The 27,156-nt window shown below is 36.2% G+C and overlaps 1 long non-coding RNA gene across 2 annotated transcripts; it reads left to right on the top strand.

Moving 5' to 3' along the window:
- The first annotated feature begins 1,067 nt into the window (after positions 1-1,067).
- Positions 1,068-21,920, top strand: LOC119728297. 2 transcript variants are annotated; one of them, XR_005271033.1, is made up of 4 exons: positions 1,068-1,305; positions 3,218-3,299; positions 8,207-8,290; positions 19,880-21,920. It is a non-coding gene; the product is annotated as an uncharacterized LOC119728297 (long non-coding RNA). The 2 variants fall into 2 exon arrangements; XR_005271032.1 differs by lacking the exon at positions 19,880-21,920 and having other exon boundaries at positions 1,069-1,305; positions 8,207-9,988.
- The last annotated feature ends 5,236 nt before the right edge of the window (positions 21,921-27,156 follow it).

Here is a 27,156-nt window from a genome sequence, read left to right as displayed (position 1 = left end):
GGGCGGGGCGGGGGATGTTCCTGTGGGTATATATTTTTTTAATTGACTACTGTTCAACATGGTTTAGTTTTTTTCATTGCTTGGCATTTACATTCCAACTCCATGCAAGGGGACTTTTGTATTTAAAAGGGAACGGGATTGTGTGTGTATGCGTCCACGTGGGGGGGGGGGGACTGGGGAGAGATAGAGTATAGCGCCTATTGACCACCGTATTGTCTTCCTTCCAGAAACATTCTTAGAAAAAAAACTAAGGAAAGTTTGGTTTTGTAAATGTTATTAATTGTCAAATATAATATAGGTAAGGGGAAACTGCACCTATACGAAGTAAGGCGGGGCACGGGCTTTACATTTAATAATGTTGTTATCCGAAACTTGAAAACAGTTTCCTACAAGAAGGTCTTCAACTAATGATAATGGAATCTTAAATAGCGCACGTATCTACCAACAGTTCGGTACTCAAGGCGCTGGAAAAATCAATTTGGTCGGTTTATTGGGTCATCATCCCAAGAACTGTTGAAATTAAGTCGCTTTTAAAATTTTAAAATAAATTCTCTTTTTAGAGTGGAGTGTCAATTTCACAGGTACCTATAAGACGTGGATTACTGTTCAACAAGTATATTTAAGCAAGATAATGTGGATGTGTACGTCTGCATGTAAGGCGGGAAAATTCTCCTGTTTCTGGTTAAAAAATAATTTCAAAAACAGTATGATTTAGTTTATTATTAACGTTTTCCTGTAAATTCTCTCTTCTCAAGCAAACAACCCATTCCATTAAAAATGAGCCAAAAGTGCTGCTTACGAAGTAAATTTAATAACTTAGAAGTTGTGGTTAAAAAAAATAGTTATTTTGTTTCATCAAAGTTGCCCGGCGGATTGATAAATAAAAAGTCCGAAATATTTGTCACATAATAATATAAAAAACACACTTACCATTTTCTCCTAACTTTTAATGAACGAGGCATATGCAAATTATTCAAATGTTTGTTTTGGCGTCCAGGCTCTGCGAAACACTGATTGGTGCACACGGGGGATTGAGCTCTGTGATTGGCTCAGCTTTGGGCGGAATATTTTTCCCATTGTTGGGAGAGCACGTGCGGCTGTTTGCGCACGGAGAAGCATTGTGCCGAAATTGACGGGACGCCATTTTGAAAGATGCAGACGAAAATTGCTGCCGAAGTTTGTTCTTGAAGACTTTTGAATGACTCCTTCAGCTTCCTCAATTTTCCAAGGAGAACGATAACGTGAAAGTGGTGGGAATCCGAGAAATGAAAATGTTCACCAATATTTTCTTGGTACGTTAAAAATGTAAGTAGCGAGGAAAGTTTCATTCGTCTTCAATTTGTTGCATGCACATGAAACGACATGCTACCACGACTACACCCCCGAACTCCCCTCTTTGCATTGCTATTTTCCATGTTGCGGTAAAACTATACTTTACAACCCCTTCTGCAACCTAAAGCAATTCCACTTGTTTTCGAGAAGACTTAAACTCTGACTTAATTATCAATTTTGGTTACTCTTGGGGGGGGGGGGTGGTGGCAACATTCCCCCCCCCCCGATAGTACAGGCCAATAACATTAAAAATGGATTTAGTTGTCTTTTTCAGGAAAGGGGTCCAGAAGTACACTTTGGCCATTTTTTTTCGTTTATCCAACAGAGACTGATCCTAAAGTTCTCTCTCAATTTTTTTTTTATTTAATTAAAATGGGAAGGGTTTTAAATTTAAACAATTATATTTGCAGTATACGGCATTCAATTTTAGTGGTGTAGCCTGTAAGCCTACAATGTCTAAAAACTCAAGACTACATTAATTAACATTTGAAGTCTGGAAGTACATATTTTCCTACTTGAACAATTTGGAATGTTTGTCACTCTTGAATTAATTAATTTCTGTAACAGTCATTTTAGGCTATAATACATGTAGGCCCCTATGTGGATTAAGTTGTTAAAAGAAATGAAAATTTAAGCAACTGAACAAACAAGAAATTGAACACCACTTGGCGGTTGTGTGCAAAGTCTACAGGCAGAACTTTTTAAAAAGTATTTTTTTTCACAAAATTGGAAATGTCTATCTGTACAATCTTCATGTGTTTTTAAATTGAGAAGCCTTGCTTGCCTAGCCCCATAAATGTGGCCTATTTACTGGACTGCCTCCGTAAACATAGGCAACACATCCACATGTACAAAAATCGTGTGGACTTTGCCAAATTTTGATTTTCACATTTAGGCTTAGTTTGTAGGATTTTTTTGCTTTAGAAGCATACTCACCCTCTTTATAGGCTTGTCAGAAAGTGCTGCCTTTTTCAGATGTCTAATTTTTGTGAAATTTCATGTTGAAATTTTGATACGCAAACGTGTAAAAACGAATCTGGAAATTTCACAAAAAATATACATCTGAAAAAGGCAGCACTTTCTGATTAGCCTATAAAGAGGGTGAGTATGCTTCTAAAGCAAAAAACCCCTACAAACTAAGCCTAAATGTGAAAATCAAAATTTGGCAAAGTCGACACGATTTTTGTACATGTGGATGTGTGGCCTATGTTTACGAAGGCAGTCCAGTAAATAGGCCACATTTATGGGGCTATGCTTGCCATACTGCAAAAAAAAAAATAAAAAAAAATAGAAGGCTCTGAAATGTTTGTCCTTTATCAGAGACTGATTCACATGAGATGATGAGACTATGACAAAGACAGCCAGTGAATGACCCTAGTTCTAAAGAATGTCTCACAAATACTAGACTTCCTCGGTATTTAGAGCAACATTTGTACCGTGATGAATGCTAAAATTTCTAAAAAGCAGTGATTCCTGCAATTAAACTATATTTTTACCCTTGACATTTGCTGTGGTTAATGATTATTAACTGGGGAATATCAAAAGGTCAAAGGTGCATGACCCATGACATCAAAAAAAAATCCTGCAGTCCTCCCTGACAATCTCCCAACACAAAAATTGGAAAGATATCCATATACGAAGTTCACTCAACACTCTGTGTACAAACCCTATGAGAGTGGACTGAAAATTTCTAAGTGCTTTCTAAGAAAATGCTTGTATTTTCTCACTGCTCAAATTGACTTTGATGACATGAAATTGCTATCTGGGGGCTTGTTAGTCAATACAGAGGAAAATTAGTGAACTTTGCATATGGTAATCTTGCCCAAAAATTAAGGTATAAAGAAGTTGTATGTATGTTCTTACTTTTTGTTGATTTAACCAACAGCTGTAGACCTGCATATTGCCTACTGATGTAGTTTCCCCAAGTTCCGTGGGACCTCCAACTGCAGAGAGCCCTACTATAGCTGGTGAGTTTGTAATGATTTGTAATCGTGTTACCAATCCACATTCCATCAAAACAAGACTAAACGTGCTCCAAAGAATTTGTAAGAACAACTGAAGGTAAAATAAACAAAAATTCTTATGTCACTGATTAACTCAAATCTTTATAAGAATAAGGTTTTGATGTTAATTACATCACCAAGAAAGTATCTCAGTTATTTCAACTACATGTATGTTGAGTGACTTATCAAAATCGCAAACCCTTGACTTGATATTCATGTATATTTACCCATATATATGGCTAAAACATTGATACTAAATGTCACAGGAATGCCTCTCTTTGATAAAGGATTTCCAGATATTACTTTGGAGGGGATAATTATTTCGGAAAATTATGAGAAACCAAATGAACAAAAAGTTGAGAACGTTTGGAATTAGGGGTGGTCTGGAGAGCTCCCATTCAATTCATCTACTCCATTTGTCTTGGTTCCAAAACGTCCTTAACAATGCAATTTCTAGCATGCATGGTTTATTGGACTGTGCAGTGATTCACCGAAGCGGGCGCCCTAATTAACACAAACGCCAGTGCCAATAGTTCGCAAAGGACATCGACCGAGTCAGGTTCGTGAATGGAAAGTACGCAGTATACAAGGCTGTACCGTCTATCATGAACTACTTAAGAACTCTTTCAATGCTTAAACAGCAACTAGCTAAAGTTCTAGATGATGGACTTTATTCACAAGTTGGCCATATTAAATTGAACTTGCGAGTACAAATGAAAGCAATGAAATGAAACTTCATTACAAATTAATACAGTCTCCTCTGATGAATAATTAATATTTGTGATTAAACATACCCTGATGTTTTAAACCACATGTAAACAAAAAAATTGTAATGCTTGTGGAATGCACTTCAATCTAAAAATAGTCTGGCACCATCCTATTCAACGGTAAGCAATTTATTAGATAGATTCAGAGAATACGATAAAAAATGGCTTCGTAGTGAATAAAGTCTACCTTGCTTGCTGGTTTGATGGAGTGTGGATTGGATACATACAAGTAGTCTTACCCTTTAGCAGTATTTTCTCACTCTGTCTTTGCCTTGTCTACTCACTTCATTTTCGTAAAGTGCCATTGGAAAGCCTGAGCAACTATCAGCTTTTTTTTTTTAAATCTCAATCCCTGCAAATAGGATACACAAACTTATTCATTATTGAAACTGGTTCATTTTTTTTAGTGCAAATACAGTCAAGTCCTATTTTCAGGCATCTCCTGTCTAAAATACAAAAATAAAATAATAAACATATTGAGATTCAGTTTGGGGTCTATTAGGTTTGTTAAGCCCTTGTATTTCTTTGCAGTTTTAAACTTAATTCTCAAATTCAAAATAAAGCTTTTATGTACATAAATCAAATTTTGCATTAATTAATAAATTTGAAAATGTTTTGTGTCCAAAAGAATGTTTCGAAAACATTATATTGTGAGTGTAGCAAGATAATGTGCAATTTATTGCTGTAAATTGTGCAAATGGATATCACTCAATACATGTGCTTAAGGGTTATTCGTGAGATTCACATTTCATAAAAGTTCGACACGTTTTTGTACATGGTGGAAGTGTGGCCTTTATTTACGGAGGTAGTCCAGTAAATTGGCCACATTTATGGGGCTACCTGTGAACAAACCCTATGACTGGGCTGAAAAGTTTGTAAGTGTTTTCTCTGTAAATACTTTAATATTTTCTTTGCTAAATTTGACTTTTTAGGACATATCACTTTCTGATGGCTGATAGGTCACTGAAGGGAAAAATATCTGATGGCCAGATATGGGAATCTTTTCCTAATAAAATTTGAATTAATATTTTCCATAAACCTGAACAATTTGAAAGGCTTCTTACTCATGACGTCATTTTTGTTTTTCCATAATTTAAGCTATATTTGGATTAAGCTGTAAAAAGCTGTGGGGGTTGTGTGCAAAGGAGTCATTACTATTTAAAGGTGTTTTCTTTCACAATTGGAAAGGCTGCATGATGACATATAACCCCAAAAAAATCATGCAGTCAAAAGTAGCTGTTTCAAATAACGTGTCCTAAAAAGTCAAATTTAGCAGGGAAAATATTGAAGTATTTACTGAGAAAGCACTAACAAAAATTCACACCAGTCATATGCAGTTTTGCACAGGGTGACATTGATGGCCAGATATAGGAATCTTTCCCATTCATTACAAAAATGATGATAAGACAAAACGCAACACTAAAATAAAGATGGCGATCACCGCACGATGTATACCATGAGCACGCAAGCAAGAAAATCGTAATTTCTACTGCAAGAAACTGTTCAAAAATTACATTTGTGCTCTGCACTCGCATTAGTCCTCGGACCCATTTGTGCTCCGCGCTCGCATTAGTCCTCGGAACAAATGCCCTAACGCATCGTTGCAACAGTTTACAAACTAAACTTGTCAATTGGTAAAATTCCTTTCCCAAAATAAAATGCAAGAAAATATGAAGTTAAAAATACATGGTTTTAAGCTTTGGAGTACACAGTAAGTTAAAATGTGTAAAAAAAAACATAAAACATTCTTATCATAAAAACTTGTGCTCAAATACATTGTAATTCAGGGGGAAAGGGGCCAATGACCAAAACAATCAGTTCTAGATAGTGGACCAGCAACATTTTTAGGTAATAGCAGGCAACCATGTCAGATCAATCAGTCGAAGGATGGAGAAGAAAATAGGTGGATGCCACCCTTAAGTTTGACCCAATGGCATATGTATTTATTCCCATATTTGGGTATATTCTTAATTTTTTTATTTTATGAAAAATGTGTTTAAGGCATCATATACTCACATACTCTTACTACACCTCTGTTTGACAACTGAAAGTCACTTAGAATATGAATATGACATGAAATTTAAAGATTTAGAAAATGTACTCCTTCCTTTAAATCCTTCAAACGTTTTCTGCAATAGAAAGACTAGACAGTCAAACTTTGGCATCTACTGTAATTGATGCAAAATGGATTTCAAGGACAAAAGTGCTTGTTATCTCATCATTAAAAAGTGCACTTACTCTTACATCAAGCTTTTTATTTACTGCTTACTGCCAATGCCAAAATCAGGAGGAAAAAAATGACTTGGGTTTTGATTGATATTGTATTATTTTGCAAATGTGTAATTTCCCCACCCCCTTATTATGAATAGTGTCCCGCCCCCAAAAGAGGGAGTTTGTCCAAATGTTGTGGTTTTCATGTAATTTGAACTTTAATTGTTTTTTTTAGTTTACTGTAAGAAGTCTTGATAAATGACTCTGCTTTTGTGTTTATTTTGCCATTCCCAATATAAAACCCCACCCACAAAAAGGTAGGGGAATATGGCTATTCAGTTGTGTACTCTTGATTTATACCACAAGCCAACTGACTATTGGTAAGCTTACAGTGACTTTTTGGTAGTAACCATTTGCTTGAGTAGATGGTCACTCCATTTGCTGAGTTGCATCTCACCTGTGAAACGCTGGAGCTGGTCATTGCACTGCAGCCACAGTTGAGACAAGACTTTCCCTTACCCCCCCTGGTGATTCCTGACCGGCTCATCACCGTTTATTCCTCCACCCTACCTTCCACCCCAACCTTCCATACCCTCCGTCCCCACCCTCCATCCCCACCCTCCATCCTCACCCTCCATCCTCTTTCTATCATTACTTGCACGCACCGTTTCACGTCTACCTTTCCTCCATCCTCTTTTCCCCTCTTCTCCACCCCTTCTTTTGTCACTTGCACGCACTGCACGCACTGCACGCACTGTTTCATTTCTTCCTTTCCTCCTCCCTGCTTCCTCTTTTCTCCACCCCTACCTTCCCTTTCCATCTCTCGCACGCACCATCTAATTTCTGGCCCCCCCCCCCCCCCCCCCACTTTTCTTCCTCTCTCTACTAACATGGGATCATGACAGTTACCTTCCCGGTGGTGATCCTGTTAAGGGAAGCTTTCCTGTTAAAGGGAAATTTCCCAAACTAAAGCTGTCAAAAAGGGGATGTTAACACTTGATCATTTGAATGGTGATCAACTTTTAATATCCATAAGTCTTTATTAAAAAAATGGAGATCATGATGATAATTTAATTGGTTGATTATGCAATTTCATATTGAGTCAAAAGAAATTTTCCAATTTTTTTCAATTTTTTCCAAAATTCAGTCAGCCTCCAAACTGCAGTTTGACACCTGGACTACAATCACTTATTGTTGTCACTCTTCAATGAGCACAATGCAGAGTGCTATTGTTTTTTAGTTGCACACTACTTCAGATCAATAGAGGGCACTATATCTGAAAACAAAATAATCCAATCAAACAAGTTGGGGCATTATATGAAATTTCTAGATGTACATGTGGAGCCTGATGTCATGGCTGCTATTAACGATTATGCTGAATTAAGTGCTCTTACATTGGTGCTTTTGAATTGAGTCAAATGATGTAGCTAATTCACTACCGATTTTATTTTCATCAAGATTATCTTCCAGTCCAGGACATAGTTTTCCAAAATTAGAGTGGGCCCACCTACTCGTTAGAGTAGCCATTGGTAGCTTGAGTGCCTCGATCTGGCTGTACACTGTTACAAGCTCTAGTAGTGCAGCCAGAAGTTCAGACATGCCCCAAATCATTTGAAAAAAATTTATAGAGAATTTGCTGCCAATCTTGAAGGAGATTATCTTCTCATCCAGTACAGAAATGTCAAGAGTTAGAGAACCTGATCGTAGAGGGTCAAAAGATGGGAATCTTTCAGACTGTTTTCTTATTGCTTTAATGTGACTTCAAAAATTTCAACAGTGGCCAGTTGCCTTCATTTTTTGTGTTGTGTTTTTCCTTCATTTCCATAATTTTACCCCAAAATTTGTAATGTAGGTTCTTACTTCTTTTTTTGTTTAAATTTGTTTTACCAACAGCTGTCTGCATCTTGCCTATACTGATAATGCCTCCAACGTTCCATGGTTTTGGACCTCGAACTACACAAAGCAGCACTGTAGCAGGTGAGTTTGTAATGCTTTTGTCAGTGTTATACCTATCCACATTCCATCAAAGCTAGTCTTTGTCCCAAAAATTGGCGATTGTGTAGGGTCCTGTTCTGTTCCTTATAAGGAACACAAATCAGCTTTTAGGTTATCAAACTTACCAAACTAGTTTGTGACATTAGAAACCAACAGGTATGCCCTAGATAGAGGCCATGTTTTTTGTCTATTGAGATAATTTTTTGGTTAAAGCGTTGATAGAAGATGACAAAACGCAACACGACAATAAAAATGGCAATCACCGCGAAGTACAGTGAGCATACAAACTTGTGTTAATTCGCATGGTGCTTACTAAACTGTTCAATATTACAAAAAACGATGTCATGAGAATGAAGAGAAGTCTGCTTTAGACGGACAAAAGTCATTTTGGAATAATCAAAAACACCTTTGACTATAATTTTATACAAAACTAGAGAGGGGCCTACTACACAATTGCCAAAAAAATGGGAAACTCCTGAAGGTAAAAGTAAACCAAAAATGTTGAGCTGATTCAATTGCATTTTGAGGAGTAAGGTCTCAATGTCTTAATGTTTTTAATGCGTACACCACTGAAATTTCTCAGTTATTCCAATAATGTTGAGCAGTGATGTATCAAAACCTCAAATCCTTGACTTCGAGGGCACATAAGATCATTTACTCTTCATGCACCGCATCCGTTTCCAATACAAACACCACTCAAAATCCAAAGGAGTTTGTTCAAAAACCTAGCCTGCTGAAGTTTCAGCTGAGTGGAGAATAATGAGAAACAATTTTTTTTGGAAAATTCTAAGTACTATTCACATTTTCTGGAGAGCCCCTTATTTGTATTACACAGCAGCTGCTTATATTTGTAGATAGCTCAAGTTTTGGTTATCTTCCATGCAATGTCTAATGGTTTGATGGAGTGTGGATTGGATACATTATCTTATCCTTAAAAATAACAGTTCTGAAACCTTTAGATCTTAACCTTTATTAGTTTTCTTATGCTATGGGGTTAGGGTCAATCTGAACAAATTCAATTGATGTTAATATTCTGAAACTCTGAAACCAAAAGTGATGAATTAAACTCTGTCTTTGCCTTGTCTGCTCACTTCATTTTTTAAAGTGCCCTCAGAAAAGAATTAAATAAATTCTCAGTCTTATTTTAACAAATCTCAAATCCTGAAAATGCACAAACTTATTAATTTGTGAAACTGGTTCATTTTTTAAACTAGTTCATTTTTTTTAGTGGATTTTTTTTGCCACTTGCTCTGAGTAATCCTCCATACAAAAATGTGGACATTGAGTGAAGCCCTGTTTTCATTCATCTCCTATCTAAATAAATAAATTGAAAAAAAATCTGCATTGTTGAGATTCATTTGGGGTCTATTAGGTTTGTTAAGTCGTGTTATTCCTTGCGGTTTCAAAATTAACATGCTGAAATTCCAAGTAACAATTTTACGTACATAAAAGTTTTAATTAATTTTCAAATAGTAGGTCAGGTTTTGACATGATTATTTCTGAAAAGTTATATTACGAATACAAGATAACGTGAAACTTATTGCTGTAAATCTTTAATAGCTAAAGTGTGTCTACCTTTGGACAAATGTATAGGGCTGTCCCTAATACACCAAATATTCAAATATTTGATCAACAACTGAATATTAGAATATCTTTTTGCTGCTTGGAATATTCAAAGAATATTTGTATTTTATACAAATATTTAAAAAATGCTGTGTAGGTTAGCCATTGATTTGGAATCCTTTGCAAAATCACTTTGGAAGAACAACCTTCTCCTACACTTTCACAAAATTGACAAATTTTTCAAATATACCTTAAATAATGCCACTATGTGATTAATTTATGAGGCTTTTTGTTATAGTCAATGAATGAAAACAGATACACTGGGTTGAAATCCTTTGTAATTAAGACTCGGATAACTCCATTGAACCAATCATCAACTCTGCATTGCCAAGTTGTCATCAATTTGATTATCTCATCAGTAACAAATCTTGAAATCATGTTCACTGGGGAAAACAAGTCTATTGCAATGACAGGAACATTTCTGCTGTTGCAATATCTTGCCATGCTCTTTACCTTTCAGTCTAAATGCACTATTCTTTCCTTTGAAACTACATGGGAAAGCAGACAAGCAAAATAGACCTTTCTTGCCTTTGTAAACTTGAGAGCCATTGTAAATGCTTTTAATTGGATTCCAAAAGTTGGGTCTAAAAAAATACTAAAACAATAATAATAAAAAAAAAAACAGGTAAGTATTGTCCCAGTTGTGGATGCCCGTTAACATTTTGGAGTCCAGTTAAAATAAATCATCAAATTTTCTGTGAAATCACCAATTGCTTAAGTTCAAGACCCGTTAATTTTTTGTGCATCAATTTCAAATTGTTTAATCAGATGTTGTACCATGCCAGCTTTTCTAAACGTGCAGACAAACTTTTACTTATTTCTCTCATTACTCATTTCTCAGAAGACTCATTTTTCTCATTTGTTTATGACAGAGAAATGAAACAAGTTAATTGTATTGAATTTTAAATTGCATTTTAAAACTCGGTGCATAAGTTGTGCTAAGTATCTTTGATACGAAACCCAGATCATATCCAAAAATGAATACTCAAGAAAACTTTCATTGCAACTTCTCGAGGTGGCATTGAACGACATCTTTTTGTACGACGAACTGTTTCGAGTTGATCTTGAGCTCAGCATCTATTTTAGAAAAGGGTAGTATTACTAGCCATTAGCCAACACAAATATTAGATGGAGTAAAGTCAGCTGAATATGGCTTTGCAATTTTTTTCTGAGTATTTACTATTTGTCTCGCAAGCAGCTCCTCCATTATTTAATTAATTAATTAATTAAGGCCCTGGACATTATTGGTTCTTCATTATTTTAAACCCTAGATGTAGTGCATTTGTGATGCAATCAAGCTAAATGAGTGGTTTGTCGACCCTGGTAAATTTGGGTTTTTTTTGTGTAATTTAAAAAAGGGCACAATCTCAGCATTACTGCTGTGAAAACCACATGCTGATACCATCTTTACTTGAACACATCACATATATCTGATAGAATCTTGTTGAATTGTGCTGTTGTGCATGGTTAAGGATTGCATGCTTATATAGCAAATTTACTTAACTTTGTCCGCTAAAAGTTTGCTCCTTGGTGGCAGTAACAATCCCAGTGAATTCTAAAAGAACGCTAATTGAAACTGTTGTTGAATGCCCACAATTTTAAACTGAAAATGAACTTAAAACCGCTTTGAAAAAACTATTCCCCTACAGATTTATGAACAAAAATTATGTACTATTATTTAGCTGACTGCAGTGGGCAAGTAATAAGTACATAATTCCCCTCCCTTTTTTTTGTATTGTGCTATTTTTTGTATTTTACATGTATAAGGTTTTGCTGAGTATCATTTTGACATATTACCATGCACACATGGGAAAATATGCAAAATGCATACTCAAGAAAACTTTAATTGCTTATTATTGTGATGGCATTCTATAACAAGATTCCTAGTTCAATAGAAGACATGCGTTAAGTGTGCTGCTGAAAATTGTGAAAAGAAATGAGACTTTATTTTGCACTTGTTTTGAATGGATGGTCTGCTTTGAATTTCAACATAATTCTAGAATGAACTATGTTGTACATTTAAAAATTTTCTCTTTTTTTTTTCAAATACTTTTTTGAAAGCAACCTACATTGCATAAACGAGTTAGTATCTTCTCTAAAAGCTGCTGCTGATATTTATGATTTAGGCCATCAGCCTCGGACCAAAATGTTGGCAACCGGTATCAAATGAGGGGAATAATCGTCATAGTGATTTTTGGCAAGGTATACACCTGCAGAGTTGGAAAATAATTATGTGATATCATTGCAGTGGTGGCAGCTTTTTGGGTGTTGTCACCCTTTTTTTTCAAAACGTCCATCAAAATGCTTGTTACCACTCTAGGAGGGGTATACCTTACGCATGCGCACTATAACCATTTATGCCCCGATTTGATACTAATCAAACGCCAGGCTGATGGCCTAATTCATTTCAAACCTTAAATGCAGTGGGAGGCTGTTTGGGTATTCCAGTTCAGGCTCCTGGTTTATATATTACTCACACAAGATAGATATTTAAAATTCCAATGTACAAGAACCCTTAAAAAGTAACATTAAAATCGGTCATTTTACTCTTATTTCCAATGAGTGATAATTCATTTGAAAGTAGGGACAAGACATTTAGAATGAAATTTACTCAATCAAATAGATTGAGTTTCCACACCAGTAATGCCTTCATTTTAACTCTTTCAATGTAACAATTACTTTTAACCCTAAATCACCTGGTCCCTACTTTCAGTGGTCGAGAGTGCAATTTGTACTCTTGGAAATAAGAGTAAGACAACTCAGTGACTTTTAAAGAAGTTGATTTTCGTAAATTATACAATGCCAACACCCCCCCCCCCAAATATTGACAACTAAAAACATCTCAATTTCAAAGCTGTTTGATAAACAAAATAATTTATGAAAAAAATTCAAACACCGCTTATATTTTCTTTAGTTGTCTGCAGTGAATGTTGGTGAGCAGCAAATGCCACCCCCTGCACCCCAATCTTTAACATTTATTATTACAACGTATTTAACAAAGTTTTGCTGAGTATCTTTTGACATATCTCCCCCCCCCCCCCTATCCAGATATCTTCAAAATGTATGCTCAAGAAAACTTTTATTGCAAACTCTTTTGTGTGTTGGCATTGTATAACAACTTCAGTTGAACCAAGTTAATGTTGTTTGTATAAAAGCAGCCTGTGATGAAATAAGAGGACTGAATGACCAATGTTCTGCTGAAAATTGTTCATTTCCCTTTTTTAATTCAAAAAATTAAAGACTATGCATTCCCTGAGTTATGTTCAGGCATACAATTTTTCAGACTTTTTGTCTGAAATCAGACATTTTTAAATATGAGAGAAGGACATTTTGCAAATATAGTCTGAAAGATGCATTTGTTTCTACACTGGATAATATCAGTATAGAAACAAATGCATCTTTCAGACCATAACTTGCAATTTTCAGACTTTTTAATTAAATGGACAATCTCATCCCTGTATTTTTGAATTTTCATCCTGAAAAATGGACTCATTCCAAATTGCTTTTTGTCTCGCAATACAAAAGTAATTCACTTTTGAAAAGACATCAACTGAAAATAATTAATAATAGCATGAAGTTTCCTTTACTGGGAATTTAATTCTTAGATGATTCTTTTCCACCAGCACTAGTTTTTGAATTATTACTTTACAAAATAACATGAATTACATGTACTTGCATCCCAGCAATACATCTATTCCTTTGGGTATAAGGCCCCCCCAAAAAGTCTCCGGTTTCTGGTATGGAGCTTGCCCAAAAAGTGGTGCGGCGACGTGGCTTTTTTCTTTTTTTTTACCTGATTTTTTTGCTTCAAATGTCGGCTGATGACTGCAAATGGTGCCCGACTAAACTTAGTGCAAATATATGGGAGTCCAGAGAGGCCACATAAAGCTTATTCTCGATCATAACCCAATCTAAAAACACATTAAAATTGTGCAGCAGCAGGATTCCAGTCAAACCAGTGAGTTTGGCGGTTTAGAGACATCATCTTTCATTGAAAAAAAAACTTTTTCACTTTGCCGACGCGCATGGCTACGGCAACGCGCGCGCATACCAGAAACCGGAGACTTTTTTTTTTGGCCTAAGGCTGCCTTCAGCCAAATAATCAGTATTGATAATGTATGGATCAGAAACCAGTTTGTGCCTAATAGTAAGGGGGGCAAAGGAGTACCCTTTGGGAGCATCTGCAACCCAGAGGGTTGGAGACGGCCAAAAAAGGAAAGAAAGTTAGTTTTTGGTTGGAATAATTCATAAGTATAAGTTGAACATGTTTAAGAGGGGGAAAAAATGCTGAAGAGCATGGTTTTGCAGAAAAGTCTGCTATCAAAATCTGAATATTTCTGTTTAGTATCAATCACATTGATTTTTTCAGTGTTCAAAACTTTTTACTTTGTGATTTGCATGTACCATGCATGTCAAAATTCGAGTTGATTTCCTATCACCGGACAAAATATGTTTTGAAAGCTGCCTTTTCACTTGAATAAGGCAAATTTAAGCCGAAACTTGAAATTTTCTTAACTTATTCAAATGAAAATAACATTTTGTAGCATTTACACACCAAATCTTGCAAATATTACATTCTTTATCATTAAAAAAGAAGAAAATAACAAAGCTTGATTTTCTTTTTGCAGAATTAGGTGTTTGAAACACAACCAATGTGGTAAATATCCTCAGGAAATGTCAAAGATTGGTGCAGTCATTGTTGAGCTGCAGGTGTAATCAGTATTTGGCAGAAAAGTTTCACAGGACAATTTTGTACCAAAGTTCACTTTTAAGATCAGCAATTCTAAATATTGTACAATGTCAACACTTCTCCAAATTAAATTAATATTAAAAAAAATAAAGGAAAAAAACCCAAAACCTAAACTCTCATTCATTGATTACATTTGCAGCTTAGTGTATAATTCCCTCTCAAATTATTATCACCTTTCGTTCATCTTTTTCAACAGCGAGTTTTGTTGAGAGTTGTTTGACATATTTCATTTTTGAAAATATGAAAAGGCATGCTCAAGAAAACTTGTGTTGAAAATATTTGTGGTGGCATAAAGTGGTGTGCCATATTGAAGTAAAAGCCGGATACCGGTAAAAGAAACCCCAAAAATTCATATCCAGTTGTCTGAAGGGCTCTCATAGCTTTATGGAGTAAACTGCAACTTTTGCGAGCATCGACCAATGTCGCGCGTTAAAAACAAATGAACACAACCATCGAATCTGTTTTGCTTTTGTCATTGTCTGAGAAGGTACTTGGTAATTTGTAAAGTCGGTTACGAGTACCCAATCCCATAATCTGGAACCGGTTCCTGACATCAAGGGTCGGGTACTCAAGTACCCCATTTCCGATGCGCACCCCCAGGTGGAATTGTACAACATTATTAATATATGAATAAATTTTCTCTTTATTTAAATTGTTTAAAAATTTAAAACTTTGTGAAAAGCTGTTTGTGATGCTCATATATGCATTTGAAGAGTTTATTTCCAAAATGCGATTAGTTCCATTTTGTTACCTTTTATATCTTGCCCTCACCTGGCTGCCCAAAGTCAGTTTCGACGGCCGTTTCTATTCTTAAAAAGCAAAATCTTCACCTTTTTCAAATGGATATAGCGTGTTTTGGACAAAAGAAGGTCATTCGTATGTTTTTTTGTCGTCTCAGGAAATAAGAAACCATATTTGTGGGTAGTCTAGGTCCCTGATACTAGTCCGATTGTAATCGAAAAAGCCCTTCTGGTTGCTCCGCCATTGAACTTGAAACCAGAGTCTACTCTGCTGATAAAAAAATGTTGTTACAAAAAGAAAGAAAAAAACCTGCTGTTTGGAGAGAATATTTGGTCTTGACTGTAATACAGCAACTTGAACATTCCCATTGAAGGATACTAGAGATCACAGGTGATTGGCAAGTCACTGTTTGGAGAGAATCTTCTGTCTAATCTACAATATGGGCCTGCCATAACACTCGGGAAGTGGAATCATGCAACATACATGTATCTGATCACAAATACGTCTTGAGCTGCACTCCACCTTTGACAGTTCAGTGATGTCACCTCACCATGTAGCCAGTCTAGACATGTGACAGTTAATCGTGGTCACATTGCTTCATCACCCACAAGCCAGTCTAGACCCGTGACAGTTTACTAACCAAGATGACATCTCCTTCACACAGTGCAGTCTAGACCTGTGACTGTTCACATCGATTTACTCAGATCCTGTTGTAGACAAGTGACAGTTCATCCAAGTGACATTTCTCCACCAAGTGGCCAGTCTAAACCAGTGACAGTTCATCATGGTGACATCTCTTCACCCAGTAGCCAGTCTAGACCTGTGACAGTTCATCATGGTGACATCTCTTCACCCAGTAGCCAGTCTAGACCTGTGACAGTTCATCATGGTGACATCTCTTCATCCAGTAGCCATAGCCAGTCTAAACAAGTGACAGTTCATCATGGTGACATCTCTTCGCCCAGTAGCCATGTGACAGTTCATCATGGTGACATCTCTACACCAGTAGCCAGTCTAGACCTGTGACAGTTCATCATGGTGACATCTCTTCACCCAGTAGCCAGTCTAGACCTGTGACAGTTCATCATGGTGACATCTCTTCACCCAGTAGCCAGTCTAGACCTGTGACAGTTCATCATGGTGACATCTCTTCACCCAGTAGCCAGTCTAGACCTGTGACAGTTCATCATGGTGACATCTCTTCACCCAGTAGCCAGTCTAGACCTGTGACACTTCATCATGGTGACATCTCTTCATCCAGTAGCTATAGCCAGTCTAAACAAGTGACAGTTCATCATGGTGACCTATCTCCACGTAGCCAGTCTAGACCTGTGACAGTTCATCATGGTCACATCGCTCCACCTGGAAGCCCAGAAGGCACATCGCTTCACCCAAAAGCCAGTAAAGACCTGTGACAGTTCACCAAGATGACATCTCTTCACACTGTAACCAGTCTAGACCTGTGACAGTTCATCATGGTGACATCTCTTCGCCCAGTAGCCAGTCTAGACCTGTGACAGTTCATCATGGTGACATCTCTTCACCCAGTAGCCAGTCTAGACCTGTGACAGTTCATCATGGTGACATCTCTTCACCCAGTAGCCAGTCTAGACCTGTGACAGTTCATCATGGTGACATCTCTCCACCCAGTAGCCAGTCTAGACCTGTGACAGTTCATCATGGTGACATCTCTTCACCCAGTAGCCAGTCTAGACCTGTGACACTTCATCAAGGTGACATCTCCTCACCCAGTAGCTATAGCCAGTCTACACAAGTGACAGTTCATCATGGTGACCTATCTCCACATAGCCAGTCTAGATCATGTTCATCATGGTGACATCTCTCCACCTGGAAGCCCAGAAGGCACATCGCTTCACCCACAAGCTAGTAAATACCCGTGGCAGTTCACCAAGATGACATACAGCTTCACACAGTAACCAGTCTAGACCAGTGACAGTTCATCAAGGTAACATCTCTCCACCAGTAGCAAATGGAGACTTGGTACATTCATCTTCTCTCCATCCAGCAACAGATACATAGGGCATGACATTATGGATTTGCTTTTATCGGGACTTTTGGGATCGGATTAACTAAGAAAATATGGTTTCTTATTTCATGGTTTACAAAGCTGGCTTCGAATACAATTGTACTTGCTGTAGATGTCCAGAATATTATGCATTCATGTCATTCAAAGTGAAAGGAAGTAAAGGACTGTTATTTTGTGACAGTAAATACATTTATTTTTTTTATTGTATTTTTTTTTTTAATTTTACAATTTACTTAAGCCTTAGGTCAGCTGTAGTAAATATGTAAGCCATAGTTAATGTGGTACTGTACATGTAGTAGAACTTAACAAGTATAATGGTTGGACAATAAAGAGTAGAGTGTGCTTGATCCTTGGAATGGCCCAACATCAGGGTGCCAGTTGGATAAATTATCTGGCTGGGGGTGACAGCATATCTCTACCTTTGAGGTAAAACTGTTTACTGTCCTCCAAAAACTTAAAACAAAAAAACAACAAATTAACAAAATAAAATATTTAGTTATCATAGCGATATTGGTAGTGGATTGCCTAATATGCTTGATCCTTGGAATGGCCCAACATCAGGGTGTCAGTTGGGTGTATAACCTGGCTGGCGGTGACAGCGTATCCTTCACCCATGGATTGAGTGTAATTATTAGAGAAAAATGAACAAAATCAATTAATTAATCTAAAATAATGTTCTTCATTTATTTAGCTGTAATATAATACATTTTACACGATTTAGTAGTGATTTCTCCTCGTAGTCGGTACATGAGAAAAGTGTTTCATGAGTATTATGAATTGAAATGTGCTTCACAGTTGCGGAGACAAATTTTAGAAATATATTCCATTATAAGGTATATTTTTCTGGTGTGTTTCCCCTGTCATTTCGAATAAAAAAGAAAAGTGCATTTAGACTAGTAGGTAAAGAGCATGGCAAGATATGGTAAGAGTAGAAATGTTCCTGTCATTGCAATTGTAGACTTTTTTCCCCATTGAACATGGTTTTCAGAATTGTTACCGATGTCGTAATCAAATTGATGACAACTTGGTAATGCAGAATTGATGATTGGTTCAAAGTAAATGTATGAGTCTCTCATTGCAAAGGATTTTAACCCAGTGAAAACTGTTTTTATTCAATGACTATAACCAAAAAAGGCACATCAAATAATCCAAACTGGAATAATTCATTTAGGTATGTTTGAAACAAACATTAATTAAAAAAAAAAAAATCTGGTTGCGACTGCTTTCCAGTCAAAATGTGACTTTGATGTTAGAGTTGATAGCATAACACAAGCACATTGCAGTTACTTGCACACTTTTTCTCTCCAACATTTGTCCTTGATGCAGTCTATTTTATCTGAACACTCTCTGCCTTCAGATGAGTTTTTAAAAGTTTCAAATATTTACCAATATTACCCCAACTGGATCAATGGGCAATTAAATCACATTACATTATTTACAACAGGTCTTCAGCCAACTTTGTTCTATTATTCTAAAAAGTCAAAGTATTTAAGGTGTATTTTCGTCACAGAAGATCCCTTGAAATTGAGTGACTAAACTACAAAAAAAGCAAACTAAATCAACTGCTGTTGTTTTGGAAATAACTTTTTTTTAATTGGTAATTCACGTTACACAAAATGGACATGGAAACAAAATTAAGTGCCTTGCACTTGAAAGTTTCCTCATACTTTTAACTGTTTGAAAAATCTTTTCAGTGTTCTTACATCATTAGGGTGTAAGTCATAGGCTGCCATAACAATTATTTTAAAAAAATCAATCATAAAATCTCTAGGGAGATAGAATTTGGTAACTTGTGTTACAGTTTGTCCACCCATCTTTGGTACAGGATAAAACATAACAAATTATAATCTCACAAAAAAAACTCTTGCCTTGGCATAAACTGTTCATCTTCCTCTCAGCCTGAAAACCACAGACTCATGATAACACTTGCGGGAGAAAACAATGAGCCAAAATGATAATTTTAGCCTCCCCAAAATAGGGTGGGGTTTTTTGGTCGACTTTCTCATGGAATCGCACCAATGCATTGTGGAGTTTTTATTTTACAAAATTGGCTTACTTTCCGCAGCGTACATATTTATCTTTAAGTGGTGAGGTGCTTTAGACAAGGCAAAGTACAGCTAGATTTTTACACGCAGGTTTTTTTTGTGGGTACTAGCAGGGTGGCCACTACTGTAGCTCTTGACTTGTAAGCATTAAATACATGTACATTGTACACTGAAACTCCAATTTTGTTGATAAAGTGACTATAACTAATTTTAAAGTATTTCCTTATTTGAATCCCTCATTAATTAATGATCTGAGATGCTTTTTTGTGGCCACCCTGGGTTTTTTTTTTAATATTATAAGAGACATCCTCTAAATCCCTGCTTTATACTGGACCACTTCACCAAACTAATGCATGTTATTTCAGTGTTTGTTTCCTCCCAACATGTGCTGAGATTGTGCAACTTCTGCACGAGATGCTAAGGCCAGGAAGCTATACAGACGCTACTCTCGATGTCTGGATCTGATGCCAACCTGTCGGACTCTCCTCATGAAGATTGGATGGAGTCGTCTTAGGGAAAGGGCAAATCCATGGCAGAAACACATTATTGGCTTGAATTAATGCCATCTCAAACCTGAAAATATTGGTTGATAAAGCATTCTGAAGTACCGATAAGTTTGAAAGTCTTCGTAGTTTAAAAGGAAGAAATCTTGGAATTGGTATTGCAGGATTCTGCAAGGTGCTTTATCTGGCATCAACAATCTCAAACAAGTGAAACTCTTTGCTATGGATTTGCCCTGTGAACTCAAATATTAAATTCTAGAACCAGGCACATGTCAGATTTAGAAAAGCCATTAAATTACATGTCATATTAAATAAAAATAAAGGTTTCATCTCAAATGTGCTCAAGATTTGTAGCACTTATGAAAGGCTTTTGCCAAAACCACATGTGTACTCAAAGTTTTATAAAACAAATTCACAATTTGAACTTAGTCGTTTAGAAAAAAGTTATGTTATTAAAAATGGTTTCAAGCTGAATGCAAAGTCAATTCTTAGCAAGATTTTGAGTTGAAACAAAATAATTCAGTCTTTGTGGTTTGTTGTGAAACCTTCTTAGGTTGGAAATTCAAACAGCCAGTCGATAAAATGTCCTTCGAATCGGAAAATAAATTGGTCACAAATGATTTGTTGGTTCTTTAATTTTAGATTCCAGTTTCACTAAGTTCTTTGTTTTGGCTAATGTTGACATGTGCCTGGTTCATTTGGTTCTAGAGACAAATAACTACAGTACTTAGCACATCATAGGAATGATTCAGTCAGTTGTATTCTATATGATGGAAAATAGCTGAAATTAGCCAGTATCCTTGCAGTTGTGTGTAATATGCAGTAATTTCCAATACTGCTTTAAAAAAACGAACTATGTGAATGTGATTACATGTGTAATCACAGAATTTATAATATCAGGTTTTTTAAATAGTTCTCTGCCCATGCTGTTTTAGAGTTTCAGTCTAAAAATAGAGCTTGTTTGTAAATTGCTATATTTCTAGCAGTACAGCTATTCAACTTTAAATGGGACAAGAAAAAAACATACCCAAAGTTTAGTTTTGGCTTTTTTACTTTACAAATTTCCAATTGTTCGCAGCCCGACAGACGGACATCATTCAGGGGTATCTTTCTGTTACGGATGAAGTAACGCCCAAAATTAAAGCATATTTTCAGAAGTTTAAAATGTCTGAAATTGAAAAAAGGTACATTTTCTGTTTAAATAAAACTAACACATTGAAATTTAATTCACTGAAAACAAATTAGCTGTTGAAGAGCATGGGTAGAGCAACTTTAAATCCCAAGTAATTCAAATTGTTTTATTTGTTACAAAGTGAGTACATCCTGATCCAAATATTTAGAAAGTGTGGCGATACTGGCTGATAAATTACAGAGAATCATTCCTATGATGTGCTTTATATGTATTTTGTTTATTTTTGAATGAATAAAACAAATGTTTGTTGTCTTTTTGTGGAGTGTATTTATTTTAGAAGTATGTGTCTTAATTAGCCGACTTTTTGCAGCAAAGTTTAATGTGATTAACAGGCACAGTTCCCAAAACAAACACAATCTCCAAATTCATCAAAGTCGATGTTATAAATTATCTAAATCAAAACTGTTTAATTTATTGCGAATACACATGTATTTGTGGGAAAAGTACTGCATTTTAGGTACGCGGGGATTAAGTTCTGCCACTATTGGAACATGTGCCTGTTTTAAGTGTTAAACTTTGCTGCATTATCTCTTCTAACACTAATTTCAACTTTAAGGCTACAACAATGAGGGCGCTCTTATATAAGAAACTAACAGTTATACTTTTTTTTTAAGATTGAGGGCGCTCTTTAGTAAATAAACCTAAAATCCCTTAAGTTTAATAAGATAGAGGGCGCTCTTTTGTAAATTAAACCAAAAAATTGTTTGAATTTGTGACACTGAGGGCGCTGTTTTTATGAAATAAACAAGAAGCCATAGACTTGCCATATATTGTCATTTGAACTTTATTTTATAGACTTGTCAATTTTTATTTTTAAAAAAATTTGACCTTTGACCTGACCCTTCAACTTTGACATAACCTTTGACCTGACCCTTCAACTTTGACATGACCCTTGAACTTTGACCTTTTGCCTGGCCAAAAAAAAAGCCCAGCCACACACAGGCCCCCCTGGTGCGCACACACATGTCCCCCGCCCACAGACACCAACAAGCAGCAGTCACCCAACTACCCACACCAACTTGTGACCAACTCTTGATGAGTGTACACAGCGCCCTCTAGATCTTGCAAGTTGAGCAATCATGGATAACCCAAGTAGAAAACAACATGATAAGGATCCTATTAAACTCCGACAATCAGTTCAGTTTTTTACAAGGCAGATGATACTTTGGGTTTTTGGTTACGAGCGTTGCCACGGTAACCCACCATCTACTGTCAAGAATGTTAATTTAAGAGACTCTTGGCACCTTTCCTTAATTACCCCTTGACATTATCAGATGTTCACAGTTGCATCATGACTTTTGATCCAATCAAATAAAATAATTAACAAATGGTTTTGTTTTGCAAGTTTTCTTGGACATTTTACAGTGTCGGATGATATTAGGTCAATCATATCGATCCTATTTACAGGGAAAATCTCCGAGTGTAACTCTTATGAATCTTTATGCTGTTCTCAGTATCTACAAGTTGTATAAGTACAGTTATCTTAACTGTGTTATTCACAACACTTGTGAATAAATTGTCAATTTCACTGACATTTAATGTGCTGGTTCTTTCCTGTGTCTTTAATTTGTCATTATTGCTAGATTTGCAATAGGACAAAATAGCAAAATTGGCAAGCAATAAAATTTGTGTGATTTTCTTCAACTGTACAAGTTTTCAATCTCGAACACTTCTTCAAATGAGATAACATGAATAAATTGCTTGGCAATGAATGCAAGAATGGCAGAAATTCGAGGGTTTGGTAGCAGACTATGCTTAGCGTAAATATTAAACTTTTGTCGGCATCATATTGCAAAGTAACACAGAGTACAAACTGTACGGTGTTGTCTTAGTGCGATTGTTTCACACGTTTATATTTCATCAAATTGTGCACAATTGCACATTTTGTTGGCATCAAAAGAACCCTTATCACTTTTTTTGAACGACAAAAGATTAACTTTGCAGGAAAAAATTAAAAATTAACTAGTACTTTATCCTTACATTGTACCATCATCTTTTCAATTAGTTTTCCTTTTCTGATTAAGGAAAACACAAGAACATTTTTTTTTGTCCATGTCCATGTACATGTACATGTACATGTACATGTATAAATCAATTGAGTTTTTAAGAGCAAGAGTGTACGTTTATTTTTCAAGTAATTGTCTTCCAGAAAAGTCCACCTTCTTCTAATCCAAAAGTAATTTAACGCTTCTCTGCACTAAAACATAGTCAACTTAGACTGTAACAAAATTCATCATTTTCGGTAGTTTCTGCCGATGTGATTTTTTGACCTGGATGTGCCCTTCTAAGAGCCATACTGCTCAGTGACTCGGTGGATGATGCGGTAGCAATCTGCCCGTCAGCATCCATAGAAACTGCGACATCCAATATGACACGGGGGAAGCCTGTCCCGTCGCCCATGCTAAGTTTAATTGAAGTTTTCATTAATTCATGCACTGTACAATTCATGGTTATACATCCTCATTGTTACTCATTAAACCCAATGATTCTCATGGCATAACTGCAGCCGATTTCACAAACTTTTAAGCAATGTCGTAAGTCCACTTGCGCCACACTTAAATGCCCAACTTGCACAGGATTCCACACTGCGCAACATTTCAGTTATTACAATTTAACAAAAGTTTCCTAGTGCATTTATATCAGCGACTTGCACGACAAATTATGGCGTAACTTGTGCATTCGTTTTAGGTGATGTAAGTTGTGTGGCGTAGGCCACTGAAAATGATTTAATGTACCTACAAATTGTGATTGTCGAGCAAGTTATTGCACTCGCAGCTTCGTTTTGGAAGTTACTGTTTTACTTGCAACAGTTTTTCAAGGAGTTGCCGCACAATTCCAAAGTTCGGACAAACCACCACGGGCCATATTTTCAAAATGGCAGGCGGAGGTGATTCAATGACTTTTTCAAATCTTGCACAAACAGCCATCATAAATTCTGTTATTATCCTATTTGGAAACGTAGCGCAGTTACGGCAAGTTTGGTGAAATTGATCTAAGCTTATTGTGCATCCGCACAACAAATTCGTTGCGCAAGTCCTATGCATGGCGCAAGTTACACACTGTTTTGTGAAATCGGCTGCAGTGGAGTAGGCGTGTCTGCATAAGGCAGGTAATGTACATGCTCACATGCAAACCTAGGCAGGTCCTGGGAAAATCTACAGTTAAAATTCTGCATTTATAGCACATTACACGTATCCTTGAATAGGTCTCAAATTGATGTCTTTACCATACCTGGCATACCATTATTTTTTTTAAGAGTTATTTCAAAACATTTTCACGAGTAAAATGTTTATGTGTTTTCAAAGGACTATGAAAGCCCTAAATCAACATCCAAAAATGCAAGAAGCAGATGTTTCAAAGTTGCAAGAAATGTGACAATTTAAAAAAATAAGTGAGGAAATTTTGAAAAGTACAAGTTTCAAAAGGGCACACTTCTTTCTGAAATGTATTGATTTTTATGTAGAACGTTTTTCTTGTAATTTTATCAGATTTTCCCAGGGCCTGCCTAACATAGATGGCCTTTGACCTTAACCAGCGAACGACGGTGTGAACATCACTCGACCATACACAGAATATTATTCCCTTGATTTAAGAAAACTAATTAGCTTATACATAAATACATCTGATGAGTTTTAAGTTCTATTCAAACTGGGAGTTAGTAGAAAAGCAGCATATAAAATTCACTGCAGTGGATAAACATGACTGACGACTAAATGATTCTCTGAAACTAAATGATTCTCTAAAAAAACCACAAGAACTACCGTAAAGGGACTGTTCTAAAAGGACGGCCTGTTTACTTCCAATTTATGAGTTAAAGTGGTTATTTAAAGCCAACCCTTGTTTTAAATTGTCGAGAATGCTCAACCAATGCCAGCAGAAAACTATCAATATGTAGCTAGATTGACATAAATGTAGGATACTAGGAACTCAGCTGAATGCTGATGTAGAGAATTGCAGAGATCGACTGATTGTCGCTGGATTAGCCACTGTCACTATCAGCAGCCCTAGTACAAATGTAGGTCCACCCTATGCATGAAAACTATGAGCAACAAGTAAACGTTCATCTACATAATTTCCTAATGATGAAAATAGCTTTGCGTACTGAAAGCACATGCAGGTTGCTAGAGATCAGATGCATTACCTCAATTTGAACGGCATTGATAAATTCTGTCAGACAAAGCCTAAATTGAAACTCAACAAAAACTAAGTGCATTCCACCTACATGTACATGTACTTCAAAACCTACTTTTTCTGACAGCTATTATTTTTTTAGCACCAATCTAATACCTACTAAAATGTAGACTTGAACTCACCACTTATATTTCCCTTAAAAAAACCCAATACAACAAGTAAGGACATGATGATAATGATCATAGAATTTGACTCACATCGAAGGGAAAAACATGGGGTAACGCTTTCAATAAAGGAAACAAAGTTTCCTCCTAAATTTTTAACGCAGTACAAAATCCAACTAGATTTTTTCACCAACAGCTTGTTACCTCTCAACAAAGCCTAAACATTTTCAATAACTTGTTTGACATGTCCTGACGACAGCCCCTAAAATCTATACATGTACATGTAAAGTGCAATGCTTCTGCACGTATCTGACAGAACAGTTAGGTGATCAGCTATAATAGCAAGACTGGCTGAATTTAATGTACGTCAAAGATGACATCTAAATTACAATCCTGAAACTGAATTTATTTGCCTAGCTAAACTGACTGGTTACTAACCATCCACTGCTAATTTTCCGCACTTTTAGTGATTTGGAACAAAATGACCATGACCATACCCTCACTAAATATTTGCCTTTAATTTTAACACAAAAAAAGAGATGATTTAAGTTGACTTTACAGTGTCACAAATACTTGCTTTACGGCAAGATTATTGACAATTAAACCAAGCATGGAGCGTGATGGTCTTCAGTCTATGGCAATACTGATTGTAATGTCCTTGAGTTCTTCACCTTCATTTGTGTTATCATAGCCCTTTGCTGGAGTTTCAATGCAAAAATAAGCAAAAATTGTTTGCGCACTAAACAATAATTCACTTGTTCTCCTCTGAAGTTCTTGAGATGGAAGATAACCATGATAGTAGTGCAAAATGGAATGCTGTCTCCAAAATGTTAAATTAGGTTCTATTTTTTTTTATATTGCACTGATATAACATCTTTGATTTGGAAGAAGTTTTTTCTAGTTCACAGTTGAAACAAGATGAAGGTGAAAAACATCAAGGACACTACAAGATTTTCACGTTTATTCTCAAAAGATGACATGAACAAGGCATTGATAAATTTGGGTTTTTTTATGCAGACAGAAAGTGGATTGTATTTGAAATTTTTCCTACAAAGTATTCGGCACTGATACTTTATCAATGATTGGCGAAATCAGTTTGCAAACCACATCGTGGATCACTTTTAGAGCCAAACATGGATATGCTTTTTTATCAACTCTCTTTGTAGCCAGCGATAAATCTTGAGCCTTTTGACTGTTTGATCATCACAGTGAATGATGTGGTGGGGCAAATTGCCATCTTACAACTCCATGCATGAGGAGTACATTTGGACATCACTTTACACACAGAGTGTATTGTCAGTAAGATGTCATGATATCATGCCCAATATTAACGAAGGAAGCAGCTTTTGCTTTTGTCTCTCAAATAGGTCACTGTGTTAGGTATCCTCTCTTCATCCACTTCAAACTGGGCATGCATAAAGGCAGTGCCTGCTGAAACTGTGGATTTACTGAGGATACTGGCCTTGCAGATTCATAGTCCATTGACTTTGTTCTACAGCCTTGAGCATCAAACTTCAGTCTCCACACTTCACACTTTGTAGGCATTCTTAAATTTACCCAGATAACTTGGAGGGATAGAATGCTTCAAAAATTCAAAATAGTAGCATTTACAAGCAGTGAGCCTCGAGTAAAATGCCTTAAAATTCAGATCA

The sequence above is a fragment of the Patiria miniata genome, unplaced genomic scaffold (assembly GCF_015706575.1).
Source record: "Patiria miniata isolate m_02_andy unplaced genomic scaffold, ASM1570657v1 HiC_scaffold_20, whole genome shotgun sequence".
NCBI classification, from domain to species: domain Eukaryota; kingdom Metazoa; phylum Echinodermata; class Asteroidea; order Valvatida; family Asterinidae; genus Patiria; species Patiria miniata.
Note: the sequence above shows the minus strand (reverse complement) of the source record. Positions and strands in the feature narration are given on the sequence as shown.